The sequence below is a fragment of the Pelophylax lessonae genome (genome assembly GCF_965119305.1).
Source record: "Pelophylax lessonae genome assembly, chromosome: 1".
NCBI lineage: Eukaryota > Metazoa > Chordata > Amphibia > Anura > Ranidae > Pelophylax > Pelophylax lessonae.
In genome coordinates, this window is record NC_138768.1 from 813541303 (window position 1) to 813559622 (window position 18320).

General features: G+C 46.0%; 1 protein-coding gene across 1 annotated transcript in view; it reads right to left on the minus strand.

The window, feature by feature from the left end:
* Positions 1 to 17925, minus strand: part of TACC3 (transforming acidic coiled-coil containing protein 3) — a 93700-nt gene extending 75775 nt beyond the window's left edge. Inside the window, exon 1 of the mRNA XM_082273912.1 lies at positions 17825 to 17925. The gene's annotated coding sequence lies outside the window, so the exon portion shown is untranslated. The remainder of the gene's footprint in view (positions 1 to 17824) is intronic.
* Between the last annotated feature and the right edge of the window lie 395 nt (positions 17926 to 18320).

An 18320-nucleotide genomic window follows, 5' to 3' on the forward strand; every position in this document is an offset into this window, starting at 1 on the left:
CTGTGAAGCCTTTAGGATTCACTGCCGGGTTCCCTTACAATGCCGGCACCTGTACTCGAAGCCGATTGACGAATCAGTTTGGGGTGCAAACATTGTGGGATCCCTGGGCAGGCAAGTGTCCTTATATTAAAAAACTTAAATCCCCCCCCCCCCCCCCCCAAAGACTGGAGCTTCTTTTTAAAGGGTACTTGCACTCAGGACTGATGTATGAAATACCTGCATAAAAACGCCCATATGTACAACGTCTGGATTTTCTTGGGGGGAAGCAGAGGGTTCTCCCAGGAACTCAGTCCCAGTGTGAGTGGCCTGGTGCTTTCCCATCCCCAAGACAACACCGAGGGTATGCCAACCCCACTTCTGGATAATCCCAACCACTACCAGTCACCAACTGTACCAGTTATCACAGACAACCATGTCCCACACCTTTCTGCCCAACCTTACACTGCCAGTCATCCAATAGGCCCCAACCTTGTCATGAGAAATGTATCACTCAGTGTCCTACCTTCAGAGACCCAACTACTCAGCTGTCCAAACTCAATCACTCAGGAGCTACCCAAAATTCTCCTCTGTGCATCGAGACACCACATTTGATGATGCAGGACCCAAGCCAACACATATCCTCTTGAGCAGTAACACAAAAGACTGGGAAAGAACTAGGGCTGAAACAACTAATCGATTATGAAAATAGTTGTCAACTATTTTCGTAATCGATTGTCAGCCGATTAGTTGTCCTTCATACAGAATGCATTATTTGTTTACATATCAGAAAATACAGTGCAACACACATACAGATCAGTACACAATCCATACATGTCAGTAGATGACAGAGAACTTGTGAATGTGCGAGGAGCAATGCCTCATGGGACATGTAGTCCTGGGCAAGAGAAGGAACCAAGTGATTCTAAAGGCAGAGGTTTTTTAACCTTGCTATAGGGACACTCTGTACAGTACTATACTTTGCTGCTTCCTATAGGGGCACTTTGAAGGCAGAGGGGGCTGGAAGTGCCATGGGGGGGGGCAGAAGAGGAGAATCAGTGCTGCTCTGTGAAAAATCATTACACAGAGAGGATAAGTATGACAAGATTGTTGTTAAAAAGAAAAGAATCCAACGTTTACAATCACTGTAAGGGCTCTGTGCAGGGAAGATCAGCATCTGAACCCAGAGAAGGTGGAGGCCGATAGACTAGAGGTGATATAAGGCATTACAATTACATTTAAAGTAAAAGTTTAGTAGTATTGTGCATTATACTGTATTTAAATTATATCCATGAAAAAAAAAAAAAAAAAGTCTCAGCTTTTAGTACTACTTTAATATATAAATGTTATTTTCCCCCCTCCACCCTTCATATAGCTTCATGTCTGACTCCCAGTTAAAATATCCTGCATATCCGACTTCTGGGCATATTTTTTTTATATACATACACATGAAGAAAAAAAGCATGCTGCTGCTACTAAATGTCTTCTGCTGCCCATACATGTATTGGATTTTTGGACAAAAATATTTGCATCTATATTTGTTCAAAAATGATTTGTATATTTGTTGAACGGACGAGTGTTTGAAAATTCCACTTGCTTTTAACAATAAATTTTAAAATGAATAAAACTTCTGAGCAAAAACCACATACACTATTTGAAGATTCGTTTGATCGAGAAGTTTTCTATTCTGCTCCTTCAAATTTTCCTGTCACTGTGGTTGACACCGGACACCAATATACACTAATGGTTAGAAAAATCGGATGAATGTTTTTAAAAATTTTCTAAAAAAAATTTAGTTTGTGTATTACCAGCATAAGTGACAGCAGGCACAGGGAGCTCGTATCAAACTACCTGCCTATTAATAAGGGAGTCTATCATGATTATATACAAATCCGGTCTGAAAATTTGCAAAACCGTGTTTTAGGTCTTTTAAAAATATTGATCTCGGAGTCTGATATGTACCACATTTAAACCTCTAATAATACATATATCTGTTTGAGTGGATTAAATATCCAACTATATAGCTGGATAGTTATATTTACCACTACATATAGATATTCAAGAATATTAACTAAATTATACACTTTTTTTTTTTTAGGTTTTTATCCGATTAATCGAAGCAATAATTGGCCAACTAATCGATTATGAAAATAATCGTTAGTTGCAGCCCTAGAAAGAACCAGAGGCTCTTTGGCCACAAGTGCACAATGCAACAAAAGGATAAAGTGCAAAACAAGCTGCCCTAAGTGTTAAAATTTAAAAGGCCAAGTTCACTTTTTCCCCCCTAAAATCCAGCTCCCCCATGTACCAATACACACTATTAATATAGCTCAGGTGCAGAAAAAAAAAAAAAAAAAAACACAAGATCTTTGATTTTAAGATCAAGGCCTTACCTTAGCCCTTGCTAGATTTCTTAGAAAGCTTTATCACATCCTGATATTAGATGGACAGAAAAACTAGTAAGATACAGAAAGGAGTTTACCAGCTGACCTCATTTGCACACCTTCACCCATCGACTACGTTTTTCACAGCATCCCCGGCGTCTATGCATGTGTGCATTTGCCAGGCTTCCCCAGTGTCCCTTCAGACAGGCTCAGGGTGCATGCATGCAGGGTGGATGCAGCCCACAGGACACCGCTGATGTAGTGCAAGGGCCTGCCTGATTAGGATAGATTGTGTGCCCTATTATAAAGTTTTCGTAAATCTAAGTGTATGACCAAATCTAATAGTGTATGACCACATTTTCATACACCTAAAATCACCTAGTTGCACTTTGTGTCAATTGTTAACAGCACATCAAACACATTTTGCCATATGAAATGGGTGACAAATGCAGCAGTAAAAAACCTGCAACTCGCACCATGCCAAAATGTCCCAGGAGCTACTGCCACGTGTAGTGCAGTCAATTGGGATCAAACAGGCTGCCCTACTCTAGGTGCGAAAAAACCAGCATGGGGTCCCAGCCCCAATGCATACCAGGCCCTTATCCAAGCATGTAAACCAGATCAGGAAAGGGGGGGGGGGTGTAGATCAATGAGCAAGCACAAGGGCCTCTTCTCCACAACCCTGGGCTGTGGGGGTCTGCGGGCAGGGGTCTTGTCAGAATCTGGAAGCCCCTTTTAACAAGGAGCCCCCAGATCCCGGCTCACCGTCTATGTGAATGAGTATGGGGGTACCCTACTCATTTACCCAAAAAAAAAAAAAAAAAAAAAGTCAACACACCTCACTTTGACAATTCCTTTATTAAAAATAAAACCATGGCCCTTTTAGAAGAAATACTTACCTTGAAAATGCCCAGAAGCTGTTTAGCAGGAAATGAGGCGCCGCACCGGAAGTGACGAGCGGAGCCGGTGCAGACGCATTGATTCCTGGGAATGATAATGTTCAGCTCCCAGGAATCAATGCAAAGAGGAAGTGACAACGCGGGCCGCGGCCGCAGAGGGAGGAAGAAAGGAGTATATTTTTCTGCAATAACAAGTAAAAAAAAAAAAAAAAAAAAAAAATCGTAATTATCAATTTGTTTTTCAAGTGACTAGAAGCAAGCGGATGGCCCAAAATCGACTATGTCGATTTTGTGGCCGAAACTCCGCTTTAAACTCTAAGAGCCCTTTCACACTGAGGCGCTTGAAAACTGCCTATACACTGAGCGCTTTTGCGGCACTTTTCAGTCGTTAGGGGTGATTTATTTTTTTTAAGAACGTGACAAAAAAAAAACGCCTCCAAATATCTATTAAAAAATCAGAAGATTAAAAAACCCCTACAACATTTTTACCATTTCAATAATTTAGTTAATGGGGGATGCATATGTGGGGCCATGTGCGTGGCTTATGGGGGGGAAGGGAGAAGATTTTGTTTTAAATGTAGGAGAGAAATGCCAGAATTGACCTGCAAGTAGTTAAGTGGAACTTTAGTCAGAAACTTAAAAAGTGAATGTAAACCCTTACATATACCCAAGAATAGAGTAGCTACCCGTAAGTCTTCCTGCAACTGGGGAAAGGAGTGGGCAAAAAATAAAGGTCGTCCAGATAAGGAATGACCGAGATTCCCTTTAGTCTTAAGGGAGCCAGTGCTTCTGCCAGAACTTTGGTAAAAATCTTGGGAGAAGAAGAAGTCAGCCCGAATGGCAGGGCTCTGAACTGCAGATGGCGAACAGTACTCCCCCAGCTTATCGCTATTCTAAAAGTCTTTGAGACTGCTTGTGAATCAGGATATGGAGATAGGCATTCCTTAGATCCAGGGAAGCCATAAAGCAATTTGGGAGGAGCATGGCCTTCACTGTAAAGATGGTTTTCATCCAGAATTTCTTGTAGGTGACCCATCTGTTCAGAGGTTTTAGGTTCAGGATTAGCCCGAAAATTCCCCGACGGCTTTTTCACTACAAAGACGTGCAAGTAGAAACCCATATTTGTTTCTTCTTGGGGCACTGGAACAAGAACCCTCTGGTCCATAAGGTCGCCAATTTGCGACAGTAGTGCCGACGCCTTTAGGGGATCTCTGGGAGGGGAGGTCAGAAATGTTCTTGCGGGCAGAGTGCCCTGGAACTGAATCCGATAACCCTCCTTGATGATCCTCAGTATGAACCCGTCTTGGGTCACTTTTTCCCACTGTGGGAGGAATTGACCCAACCTTCCCCCCACCGGGACCTGGTCATTGGGGTTTAGGTTTTTTTTTTTTTTTAGGAGAGGAAAAGAGAATACCCTTTTGTTGCCCTCTCCCCCCCACACTGTTTTTTAGTGGTTGGCATCTTGGAAGCCTGCCCTTGTGGTCTTTGGGGACGAAAAAAACGTCGCTCGAGCTTTTTTGGTCTTTGAAGGAAAAGCTTTCTTCCCATCAGCCGTTCGGTCTAAGACCTTTTCCAGGTCTGGGCCGAATAAGAGGTCCCCTTCAAAGGGAATACTACAAAGCTTTGTTTTGGACGCCAAGTACCCTGACCATGATTTTAACCACAAGGCCCTACGTGAAGAGTTCACCAGGGTTGCAATTCTGGCCGATAACTTAACCGATTCTGCCATATACCCAGCCGATTTTGACATGATAGGAAGAGAATCCAGAATCTTTATGGGAAGTCCCTCCTTCCAGATGGGCTTTTAAGTTGGTCCAGCCAAACCTCCAAATTTCTGGCCACCACTGTTGTGGCCATAGCTGGCTTTAGGTTAGCCATAAATGCCTCCCATGACCTTTTGAGGAGAATCTCTATTCTCTTGTCCATGGGCTCTTTAAGGACACCCATATCCTCAAAGGCCAGGTCTGTAGACTTAGCGAATTGTGAGGAGGCCACATCCAGTTTTCGAACTTTGTTCCCGATGCAAGAGGGATCCTTGTTAAAGGGGAACCTCCTTAAGCTTTTGGGAAAAACAGCTTCTTTTCAGGTTACACCCACTCCTTTTTAATGGAGTCCGACAAAGTATTATGTACCGGAAAAACCCTAGACTGAGTTTCTTTTAGGGTTTGGTACATTTTGTCATGTAGGGACAGAGAGACCTGCCCTTCTTTAATTTCTAAGGTCTCATAAATCACTCTTGGTAAAGCATCAACCTCCTCTAGTGAAAACTTAAACCTAGGCGATTTAGTCCCTAATTCAAGGACCTCCCTGGAAGAAGCTGCCACACTAAGCTCTTCAAGGGAATCTGAGTCCTCTGCCTCTGTTTCTCCACCCTCCTCTGGGGCTGAAACTAGGGGGGCTTCTGCTGGCTGTTTGGGGTTCTCTATGTTAGACAGCATAGATTTAATCACTTCCATCTCCTTCTGGACTCCTGCGATAAAATCCTTGCATGCCCCTGTTGACTCCTTATAGAACAATTTGTCTATGCAAGGTTTACAAAGGGGTTTACTCCAGCCCGCCTTAAACTTAGCAGCACAGGCCGGGAATCTCTTCCTCCCTGCCGGTTTCTCTGTCTTCGGGCTGAGCCTGAAGACTAGAAGAGGGGGGAAAAAAAAAAAAAAAAAAAAACAAGGAAACAGCAAGACCCTTAACAGAAAAAACAAGGAGGGGGGGGTAAACTACAACAGCCACACCCTCCCCCTACCAGAGAAGTTCCTAGGCTCTTTAGCCCGGACTCCGCTTTGAGGGGGGGGGGGGGGGGGGAGTAAAAAACAAACAGGGGAAATCACAGGATTCTGAGGGCCCCTGTACTCACCCCTCCCAGCTTAGTAGGTAGCCTACCCCTGTGACACCTACCTGAGCTGGGATGGCGTCACGACCGCTGTGTCCTGCAGTCTATGAGAGAGGCCTCTTCCTCCTGCAGCATCCTGCCGTTGCGTTCTGCCCAGGGAAGCCTCGCAGACTTGAAGCGGTTTCAGCAGTTTAAATAAACCGCCATGGCTCATCACCGCTGTGAGAGCTGGAACCGGAAGTGACTCCAGATGACGTCGTATGACGAAACGCGTAGGGCGTGGTTTTTGTACGTCAGTACGTCACTTCCGGGCAGGGTGGCTTGAGCCGGTGGAACGCGGAAGCGAAAGCGGCTCGGCGAACACCTAACGCTGATCGTGAACTCCCTACATGTGAGTGGATGCTAAACAGCTCTAATCTTATCATACATATACTACGCAATGGAGGCATATTTTCTGTTCTAGTGACCGAGGAGTGCTGGACCATCTGTCTTACAAGTGCGGTAAGCAGCGGTGTATTCGGTGGACACCCACTGACGCTACATATTGTCATTTTTCTTACGTGGTTAACAACAAGCACTCAGCACTTTATATATATGTATAGGATATACGGTATGGTACACTGAGCACAGCCCATGGTATTTATGTATTGAAGTTTTAACAAGCACGCAGCACCTTTGTTATTATAATAAGCACTATATGCACTTTATAAATCGCACTATTTTGATTTAAAGTGGTAGCGCCGATCCCAACTTTTTTCTTGCACCTTATTTATCCCCCGTCTCTCAAGACCTGGATTTCAACAGCCACGCCGTCAAAGCCAGCGACTGTAAAGCAGAATTGAAGATCGGCCCCTAAAACAGAAGATTGTCTCGTAGTGGGAGCCACCAGGGAGGTTCGACAACCAGTTGCATGATGTCCGCGTACCAAGACCGGCGCGGCCAGTCTGGGGCTACTAGAATCACCAACCTCGGTTCCGAGACCAACCTGCGAAGGAACCTGAACAACTGAATCGGGGGAAAGACATAAATCCGGTGATACCGATTCCAAGGCACTACCAACGCGTCCAAGGCGTCCGCCAGAGGGTCGCGTGTTCTTGCCACGAACCTTCCCACCTTGTTGTTTAGCCGAGACGCGAACAGATCCACATCCGGGGATCCCCACCGTGCACACAGCATCTGAAACACCTCCGGGTGTAGGGACCATTTGCCCTGGTCCAGGGTCTGGCTACTCAGATAGTCCCCCTGCCAGTTCTCGCTTGCCAGTTCTCCACACCTGGAATGTGTACTGCCGAAATCGCCGGGACCTGCATCTCGGCCCAAGACAGAATCTCGGCCACTTCCTTGGCCGCCCCGGCACTCCTGGTGCCCCCTTGGTGATTGATGTAAGCCACCGCAGTTGCGTTGTCCGTCTGCAAATGCACAGGGTGGCCCTGAAGACGATCCGACCAATGGAACAAACAGAGCCTGATCGCTCGCAGTTCCAAAACATCAGAAGGGAAGACTCCCCCTCTGACCAAGTGCCCTGGGCAGACATTGCCCAGAACGCCACCCCAGCCCGACAGGCTGGCGTCCATGGTTACCACAGTCCATAGCAACGGTCGAAAGGATTTTCCTTCCGTCAGAGCCGGAGGGGGCTCAAAGAGATCCTCCTTTCCAAGGAGTGAGTATGCCTGTCCCACCCGGTCAGAATCTCCGCTTGCAGAGATCCTGTGTGGAACTGTGCAAATGGTACCGCCTCGAAAACCGACACCATCAAGCCCAGGGACCGCATGCAGGTCCGGAGCGAAGAGAACTCGTTGTCCCTGAAGGACTTGACCTCGTCCTGCAGAGTCCAGAGTTTGTCCTCCGGAAGAAAGACCTTTGTCTGGGCAGAGTCCAGAATCATCCCCAGGTAAGAGAGATGAACAGAAGGGGACAATGTCGACTTCTGAAAATTGATGGTCCACCCAAACACCTGGAGCGTCTGAACCGTGGTTGACAGATCACGCAACAGAGTGGCACTGGAACTCGACCTTAAAAAGGAGATCGTCCAGGTACCCCAGGATGGCAATCCCCTGTACCCACAACAGGGCAAGAACAGGAGCCAACACTTTGGTAAAAACCCTTGGAGCCAAAGCGAGGCCGAAAGGCAATGCCACGAACTGATAGTGCTCTTCCGCAATTGCGAATCAGAGGCAACTCTGATGAGCCTCATATATAGGGATGTGTAGATACGCATCCTTGAGGTCGATGGAAGCCAGGAAATCCCCTGGACTCATGGATGCCACCACCGACCGGAGGGACTCCACCCGGAATTTCTGGACCCGCACAAAGCAGTTCAGAAGCTTTCCAGAATCAGACGCACCTTGCCTTCTTTTCTGGGCACTGAACAGATTCGAGTAAAAACCCTGAAACCTGTCCCAATGTGGCACCGTGACAAAAAAACCCTGGGCGAGGACATCCTGAACCGCCCGATGGAGATCTCAGATTTGAGGGAAAGAATCTGTCTGCTGGGCGAGATCGAAAATCTATCTTGTACCCTAACCGAATGAGTTCTTGAACCCACCTGTCCTGAATCTTGGCCAGCCAAGGTTCGCGAAAATTCAAGTTAGACTTACCGGTAACTTGTTTTCCAATAGTCTTTCAGGACAGCACCTTAGAGATGGCTCCTCCCTCTCCTCATCAGGAAACACCCCATCCACCAGATTTTAAAAGGAGGCTTCTCCCACCATTCATCAGTTTGTAGAAGAGTACCTCCGGCCCATGCTGGAACACATAAACAGATATGGTTAATCACAGCAATACATTTTATACAATAGGGCGGGATCCTCCTGCTGTCCTGAAAGACTATTGGAAAACAAGTTACCGGTAAGTCTAACTTGAATTTTCCCTAAAACGTCTTTCAGGACAGCACCTTAGAGAGGATTATCGAGACTTACTCAATTTAGGGAGGGACCACAGCTTGCAGGACCTTTCTGCCAAAAGCCTGATCTTCAGCTGCCAAAAGGTCCAACCTATAGTGTCTTACAAATGTAAAGTAGCTTGACCACGTAGCCGCTTTGCAGATCTGATCTGGAGTGGCACCAGCTTTCTCTGCCCATGTAGTGGCTAACGCTCTAGTAGAGTGAGCTCTGATCCCCTGTGGGGGAGACAATTTCATTTGGGAGTAAGCCTCTGAAATAGCGGATCTGAGCCATCTGGCTATTGATCCTTTTGATGCCTGGCGACCTTTTTTGTTGCCAGAGAAAAGAACAAAAAGAGAGTTTGATGATCTAAACTCTTTAGTAACCTCCAAGTAGTGTATAAGAACCCTTCTTACATCTAGGTAGTGAAAGCTTTCTTCCTTATCTCCTGATGGATTAGGGCAGAAGGTAGGTAACACAATTTCTTGTGAGCGGTTTCTCGTTGAAGCTACTTTTGGGAGAAACCCTGGATCCGTCTTGAGAATTATCCTGTCTGGATATATGGACAAGAAAGGTTCGATAGCTGATAAAGCATGTAATTCACTGATTCTTCTTGCTGATGTTATTGCCACCAAGAAGACCGTCTTGAGGGTAAGGTTTTTTAGTGTAACCGTTTCTAGTGGTTCAAAAGGTTCCTTTGTGAAGGCCTGAAGGACCACCGACAAGTCCCATTTGGGGAAGCTTCTGACAGGCACTGGTCTGGAGCGGGTAAGGGCCCTGAAGAATCTGATGATTAAAGATTCTGAAGAAATGGGCCTTTCCAAGAATACCCCCAGGGCTGTAACTTGTACCTTGAGGGTACTCACTGCCAAACCTTTTCCTGCGCCCTCCTGTAGGAACTCCAAAATTGAAGTAGTACTGTTCAATTTTTGATCTTTCGATTCACACCAGGTATTATATGTCTTCCAAACTTTTGCATATATATTCCTTGTGACTTTTTTCCTACTGGAAAGTAGAGTAGCAATTAACGCGTCTGAAAATCCTTTCCTTTTCAGCAGTTGCTCCTCAGATACCAGGCGGTGAGCTTTAGCTTTTCCACTTCTGGATGATAGACTGGACCTTGAAGCAGTAGGTCTTGACGAAGAGGGAGCTGAAAAGCAGGTTTGACTGACAGTTGAAGGACAGTCGAAAACCAAACCCTTTTGGGCCAATAGGGTGTGATCAGGATCACTGAGGCTCTTTCCATTTGGATTTTTCTCAATACCAACGGAATGAGCTGGAAGGGGGGGAAGGCATACCCCAACCTGAACCTCCAGGGATGTGCCAGGGAATCTACTCCCAGAGAGTTGTCGCTTCTGTGGAGTGAGAAGTAAAGTGGAAGTTTTGCGTTTTCTTTCGTTGCAAACAGATCCACCTCTGGCTTTCCCCAAGTCTTGGTTATCAACATGAAGACTTCTGGGTTCAAGCTCCATTCTGCTTCTCGGATCTTCTGCCTGCTTAAATAATCCGCCACACTGTTTAGTGTACCTTTTAGGTGGATTGCTGACAAGGAAAGTAACTGCCTTTCCGCCCATTGCAGAATTTCCGTTGCCAAAAGCTGTAGGGTTTTGCTTCTTGTGCCCCCTTGCTTGTTTAGATATGCCACTGTAGTGGCGTTGTCTGAAAGGACTTGAACATGAGTCCCCTGAAGATTTTGAGAGAAGGCAGTTAGGGCTAGGCCGACTGCCTTTAATTCCTTCCAATTTGAGGATTTTCTTGTCTCGGTCTGAGACCAAACCCCCTGTGCCAGGTTTTGGTTCCAGTGGGCTCCCCACCCCCACCTGCTGGCATCCGTTGTTAACCTCTGGTCTGCCGGGAAGGACCAGGCCAAACCCTGAGACAAGGTTGTCCGATTTCTCCACCACCAAAGGGACCTCTTGACCTTGGTGGGGATTTTTACCTTTAAGTCCAAAGTCTCTGGATTGTGATCCCAGATTCTGAGGAGGAAATATTGGAGTGGTCGAAAATGCAGCCTTGCCCATTGGACAGCTGGAATTGATGCAGTCAGGTTTCCAAGGACTGACATGATCTCTCTGATCGACCACCACTGATTTGTTTGTAGCCTTGCTACCAAATTCTGTATTTTGACCTGTTTGTCTTCTGGTAGGAAGATTCTTTGTTCCACAGAGCATAACTGAAACCCTAGGAACTGAACCCGCTGAGCCGGTGTGAGATTCGATTTCTTGATGTTCACTATCCATCCCAGAGCTTCTAGATGACCTCTTGCCTTGTGCAGGTCCTCTTGAAGTTTTTCCTTTGACGGGGCAAAGAAAAGCAGGTCGTCCAGGTAAGGCACCACAGAGATTCCCTGAAGGCGGAGGGGAGCTAGACACTCTGCCATTACCTTCGTAAAAATACGAGGGGAGGATGATAGCCCGAAAGGGAGTGCTTTGAATTGGATATGGAGCATTTCCTTTCCCAGATTTACTGCCAACCTTAGGAATCTCTGTGAGTGAGGGGCAATAGGGATATGTAGGTAAGCATCCCTTAAGTCGATTGATGCCATGAAGCATCCTTTTGTTAACAGGGTTCTGACTGTAAGAATTGAGTCCATTCGAAACTTTTTGTACAGAACTGACCTGTTTAATGGTTTCAGATTCAGTATAAGACGAAAATCCCCCGATGGTTTCTTTATCAAAAATATGTGGGAATAGAATCCCTGATGTTGTTCCTCCACTGGAACTGGACAGACAACTCCCTGTCGCCTCAGGTCCTTTAACAGGTCCATCATAGCCAGGGCTTTTTCTGCATCTCTTGGGAGGTTTGTGACAAAGAACCTTTCGGGTGGCGTCTCTGAAAACTCTGTTGTAGCCTTGGGACAGCATACCCAGAATGTATTGATTTTCTGTTATGGCTGCCCAATAGGGGAGGAATTCCCTCAATCTTCCTCCCACCGGCAATGTCTTGTCATTGTGTTTTGTTGGTTGACACAGGAGGATGGAAGAGAACACCTCCTTTCCCTTTGGGTTTTTGTGTCGACCAGTTTCTTCTCTTCTCCTGGGGTCTGCTATTTTGCTGAGCTTTTTGAGGTCGAAAAAGCTTCTTTGCTGCCTGTTTCTTCTTCACAGGAAAATACTTTTTGTCTGCTGTTCTATCTAGAACAGAGTCTAGCCCAGGACCGAATAGTAGATCCCCTTGAAAAGGAAGTCCACATAGCTTATTTTTAGAAGCTGTATCTCCAGGCCATGTCTTTAACCAAAGAGCCCTTCTGGCTGAGTTGGATAAAGCTGCAGATCTTGCGGTCATCTTCACTGACTCTGCTGAAGCGTCAGAAATGAAGGCTATGGCCGTGGAGAGCGTGGAAAAGGAATCCAAAATTTCCTGTTTAGGTGAGTCTGCTGTGATGTGTGCTTTTAGCTGGCTAAGCCAGTATTCCAGATTCCTGGACACACAGGTTACTGCCATGGCAGGTTTCAGACTCCCCATGATGGATTGCCAGGATCTCTTAAGTTGCTGGTCCATCTTCTTATCCATGGGATCCCTCAGTATTCCCATGTCTTCAAATGCTAGGTCTGTTGACCTAGAAACCTGGGAGAAGGCTGCATCAATCTTTGGCATCTTATTCCAGGGAGCTCCTGGGTCCTCATCAAAAGGAAATCGCCTTTTAAAGGCTTTAGGGAAGAAGGTTTTCTTTTCCGGATCAGTCCACTCATGTTTTATTGCATCTGAGATGGTCTGATGTACTGGGAAGATACGGCCCTTAGGCTCTTCCAAGCCTGCATACATTTTGTCATGTAGGGACAGTTCCTTCTTTTCTTCCTCTAGACCCAGGGTGATATAAACTGCCCTCAGGAGACCATCCACTTGCTCTAAGGATAGTTTGTATTTAGTGGGCCTGCTTTGTGCCCCTCCCTCCTCTTCTTCCTCTGAATCCTCCTTGGAATGTGAGGGGGAATTATCTCCTTGGGTGGAAGGAACCCCTTCTGTCCCCACCGAAGGAAGCAATTGTGAACCCTGAGAGGACAGTGAGGCTGATGGCTGACTCAGGGCAGGGTCCTGTAGGGATGACCGAAAAGATTGGATGGTAGCATCCAATTCCTTCCTCACAGATGCGACTAAATCGCCACAAACTGCAGATGCTTCTTCCTTTACTAGTGCATCAATACATCCCTGGCAAAGTGTCTTTTTCCAACTTTCCGACAACTTTGCTTTGCATGAAGGACACTTTCTCTTGAAAACAGTTTCAGAGCTTTTAGCCTGGAAGACATGAATGGGAAAACATACACATGCTTCTTAAAAGTCAGCCTGATTCTCAGGGCCACCAAAGGTGCACAGAAAGACATTTAAAGGGAAGTCCCATGTGCCCTGACAGGCCCCCAGCCACCGGGGGGATAGTAAAAGGGATGGAGATAGACCCCACAGTAAGATAGGCCATATAAAGATACCCCTTACCTGGGCCTTACTGGTGCCTGTGCCTGTCCCACTCGCTGAAGAAGCTTCCATCGCTTGGCAGCGGTATCACCCGTGGCTTCGGTACCGGTTCCGGAGACCAAAGCGCACCTGCACTGGACCGGATCCGGAATAAGGCACCAGCTTGCTCCTCCCTTCTTCCTCTGCGTCCGGCGGAAATGACGCCACACGCCCCCTGCAGAACGCTGCCCTTTCCGGAACCTCACTTCCGGTCCGGACGAGCGTCACTCGATCCGGAGAAATGGCGGCAAATTTGAAAAAAAAGGCGGCGGACCTAAGAAAAATCGTTCCGCTCCTCCAAGATGCCTTCCCAGGGCTGTGCTCTGCGGGGTCTTGACTCAGCCTAGAGCACTGAAGAGGAAGAAGGAGCCCATGCACTGCAGTCGGTCGCGTGAATGGGAGAAGCAATCGTCTCCAAAAAAGGGTAGGTGGACGTAGGAAGCCCGGTCTCTCAGGATAGCACCTTAAGAGCCCAGCTCCCCACAGAGGTGTTCCTCGGCCGGAGGAAACACAAAAACTGATGAATGGTGGGAGAAGCCTCCTTTTAAAATCTGGTGGATGGGGTGTTTCCTGATGAGGAGAGGGAGGAGCCATCTCTAAGGTGCTGTCCTGAAAGACGTTTTAGGGAAAACAGTGCAGACGTCCCCCCACCCCTGAAATGGGTGAGGGCGCCCCTTCAGGTCGAGGCAGGCTGGGCCGCCGTGCCCGTGTGGGCGGCTTTAGGCTTGCTCACCCAAGGCTTCTTCTGGCCACCAGAGGCCTTGAAGGACTTACCCTTGTCATGTGCCTTGAAGTCACAAAAGGACCCCTGGTTAGGTTTAAATTAAGGGCCCCGCTTACCGCGGAAGGATCTTTTCACCAGTTCATCCAGAGAGTCCCCAAAAAGATGAGTCCCTGCATAAGGGATGTCAGACACCGTCTTCTTGGAATCGTCACTGCAACTGCAGACAGGCGCGAGACTAAAGGGGCCTCATCCAAAGCCGTGACACAGGTATAAAACAGCCTGAATAATTTGATCCACCATCTCCAGAGTAGCAGGAGGGGTGGAGTCCGTAATAAGGGTGCGTTTAAGCACCTTGGCCCACTCCCCAACAGCCTGAGAGACCATTACGGAAGCGAACACGGGTTTCATTAAGGAACCCGCTACCATGTAGATGTGGCGGGTAAGAGTTTCCACCTGCCTATCCGCCGGGTCTTTAAACACCGGAGAATCCTCCGCGGGCATTAAAGTGGCTTTATTTAACCTGGACACAGTGTGGTCCACCTTAGGAGCCACAGTCCAGCGCGAATTCACCGGAGCCGCAAAGGGATAACGGTACTGAAATGGCTTGGGCACCACAAAATTGCGCCATTGTCCATTCACGGTCTCGTGAAACTCAGCGGGGCAGGGAAAAACCTGACCTGACTTTTGGGCTTTGCAGGTCCCAAAGAAGACTGCTTACCCGACAGGTGGGGCTCATCATCTAAATTTAGCGTGTCTTTCACAGAGCTAATAAGCGCAGACATTGCAGCGCGTTCTCTTGCTGAACTGTTGGTGGAATCCTCCTCCTCCACATCCGACCGAGAGGACTGAGACCCCTCAGGGGGTACACTGTCCGTGGCAACCATATCTGGCTCTGAATCAGAAGACTGAGAAAACCTGGGCCTTTCCCTAGAAGCCAGGTCAGACATTAACAAATCCACTTTTGACGCTAAAGTCGCAAGCGCAGCAGTAAGTGAGACTATAAAGGAAAAGGAATTGGCAGCACTCCAGGTTGAGTCAAAATCCAGATTTATTGACTGGACATCCAAATATGACAATCGTGACAAGGTAGACGCGTTTCACACACTGACTGTGTGCTTAATCATTACAAAGAAAAATGGATATAACATCTCAATATATACACAAACAAAAATCCAATCAATTAAAAAACAGGTGATACAAATAAGGGGTAAACCATTTTCCTAATTACCGAGGACACGGATAAACCCATAAAACATCTATGTGAAACCAGTGAAAAATCAAATGTGAATCCTGTGACACAAATGTGTATGAAAAAATATGTAAATGCAAAAAATATGATAAAATCTAAATATGTATAAACTATGTATGAAAATTAAATGTATTGTGATTAAAGATATGGATAAAATTACCATTGTTTAATAACATGGGTCAATTATAAAATGAGAATAAAAAGCGCAAAAAAATGCTTAAAAAAATATACAAAAAAACAAGGAATAGTGAATATATATATATATATTGATATCTGTACAATCCGGATTATGTGAATATAAAACTATCAAATAGTTTATTAAATTTTCAACTTTAAAAAATTGTCAAATATATAAATCTATTAGTGCATATTAGTTGTATGGGTCAGAAGAAAATCGATCGTATAACATACACAGACCAAACGATATATGTACAATAAAAACAATTATTTCAAACAATATGGTTTTTAGGACAAAATAAACACATATGATCCTGTGTATATATGCATCAACCGGTCACCCATAAAAACTATTACAATCATATCGGGGTGACCGGAGAGAGATATACAATTCGAGGAGATCAAAGCTACATACATCACATTATAACACTGGATACCGAACAAGATAGGGGTTCCATACATGGCAAGATCTTATTGTAGAGAATCCATAATTGGAAGGATATATGGAGGGATACTATGGATTCTTTACACTTAGATCTTACCATGTATGGTAAGATGGAAGGCTGGGATTCCATAAGGCCCCTAGGATTACCATGTATGGATTTTTTTTTAACCATAGACACCCTTCAGGGCTTACTTATAGCCCCTTCCCCCAACATTCTATGTTCCTAAAAGCAGAGACTCTGATGACAATATGAAAAAAAAAATTAAAAAAAAACTAAAATATATATATATATATACACACACACATACACACATGCATACATACACACATACATATATATACACACACACACACACACACCTGTCCGTTCTCATCCGATCCACCAGACGGAAGGAAAATAGGGTTTCCATCCGTCCGGATTTGACAGACAGGATCGGATGTCAGCGGAAATGTATCCGCTGACATCCGCTGCCCCATAGACATGCATGGGGCATCCGTTCAGATCCGCCTGAAAAACTGACAGGCGCCTAAGTTAGGTTTTGCCTGGACTTATCTTTTAAAGTAACAGTGGATTGTAGTGACTTTACAACCAATTTGAAGTGGAGCTTCAGCGCCCCCCCCCCCCCTGATTAAAAATGAAAAGTCAGCAGCTACGCATACTGTTGCTGCTGACTTAATATTAGAACTCTTACCTGTCCAGGGATTCTGCGATGTCGGCACCCCAGCCAATTTTTCAATCGGCTCTCGGGATGCAGCTGCCGCCATTCCTAGTAGGAGAGATCGGCAGTGACGCCTTGTGGCTTCACAGTTGGTTCCCTACTGCACTGTGCTTTGTGAATGGCCCAGTGGAAGGGGGGGGCTGAACTTCTAGGGGGACGTTACTGTGGTGGAGGTCAGATGGAAGTGGGGGGGGGGGGATACCTGTTAAAACAAGGTACCCGCTCCCCCCTGAAAGGTACCAAATGTGACCTTCTGGGTGGAGCTCCGCTTTAAAGTTACTTATCTGCCTGTTTGCCCAAGCAAATTTAAAATTGGCAATGCCGAAGCTGACCACACTCCCATGTAAGTGCAGGAGTGATGTCACTCCCACCTGACCAATGAAAGTGGCCGGCAAGTGAGACCTGGAAGCTGACCCCAGGGGCGCCTGTTTCGCTTTAAAGGGTAACTCCACTTTTGAGGGGGGGGGGACAATATAGCGTATACAATTGTGACATAAATCATATTGTAATTGACTGTTATTAAAAACATTCTCTTTCAATCTGAACCCGCTGTCATTTTCTGAAAATGCAATGCAATATGGAAACCTGGAGGTGTTCTGTACACAGAATGTATACTGACCACACCCCCAGAAACATCATTTCCTGCTTGTGTGATTGGCTCACCGATTTTCCCAGAAGTCTGCACTAAGATACAAGTCAGATTTCTAGCAAATATATATCCAATACAAATTTATATATATACTGTATATATATATATATATATATATATATTTTTTATATTGTCATCAGAATCTCTGCTTATAGGAATATAGAATGTTGAGGGAAGGGGCTTACAAGCCATGAAGGGTGTCTATGGTTAAAAAAAAAAAAAAATTATCTGACCCAGAGCAATATTGTGAGGGGGGGGGGGGTCACACCACACACACACACATATATATTTATATAATATAGAAGTGTCACTGACATCAATGTAAACCACACCACAGTGGAAACTACAGGAGACATACACAGAGCGAGCCAGTTCAATTAAGGCCTTCATAGCTCCCAGTGCCACCCGCCACCCCCTCAGTCACTTACTGCCGCCTCTTACCTGCTCGGTGCCGGTCCGCTTCCGTTCTCCGCTATTTATAATCTTCCGCCTGTACTGACGCCTCGCTCCGCTCTGCTCCGAGTCCGCGGTTTGAATTTGGACAGTTCGAACAATCTATCCAATCAGGAGGGAGCTCCTATGACAACGTGATCACGCCTGTACGAATGAGCCAATCGGGGAATAGAACGGGACGTGAACGCGCCTGAAGACGTAAGATGCTGTGCCGCGGACGCGCTTTGTTCTGGGCCAGGTTTGTTGTAATAAGTGGTTCTGCGCATGTCTGTTCCAGGATATAGTTTTGCTTTTTATATTTGTTACATCGCAGTCAGTTATTTTATTCCACAGTGATAATTCTGTGTGATAATTACATGATGTTCCTGATTACCATTCCCAGATGTGTTTCTTGATGATACAATGCTCAATCACAGTGCTCCCCCAACTCCTATCCCCGCCCCCTGGTGTACCTGTCCAATCAGGGCTTTGAACTACAGGACAC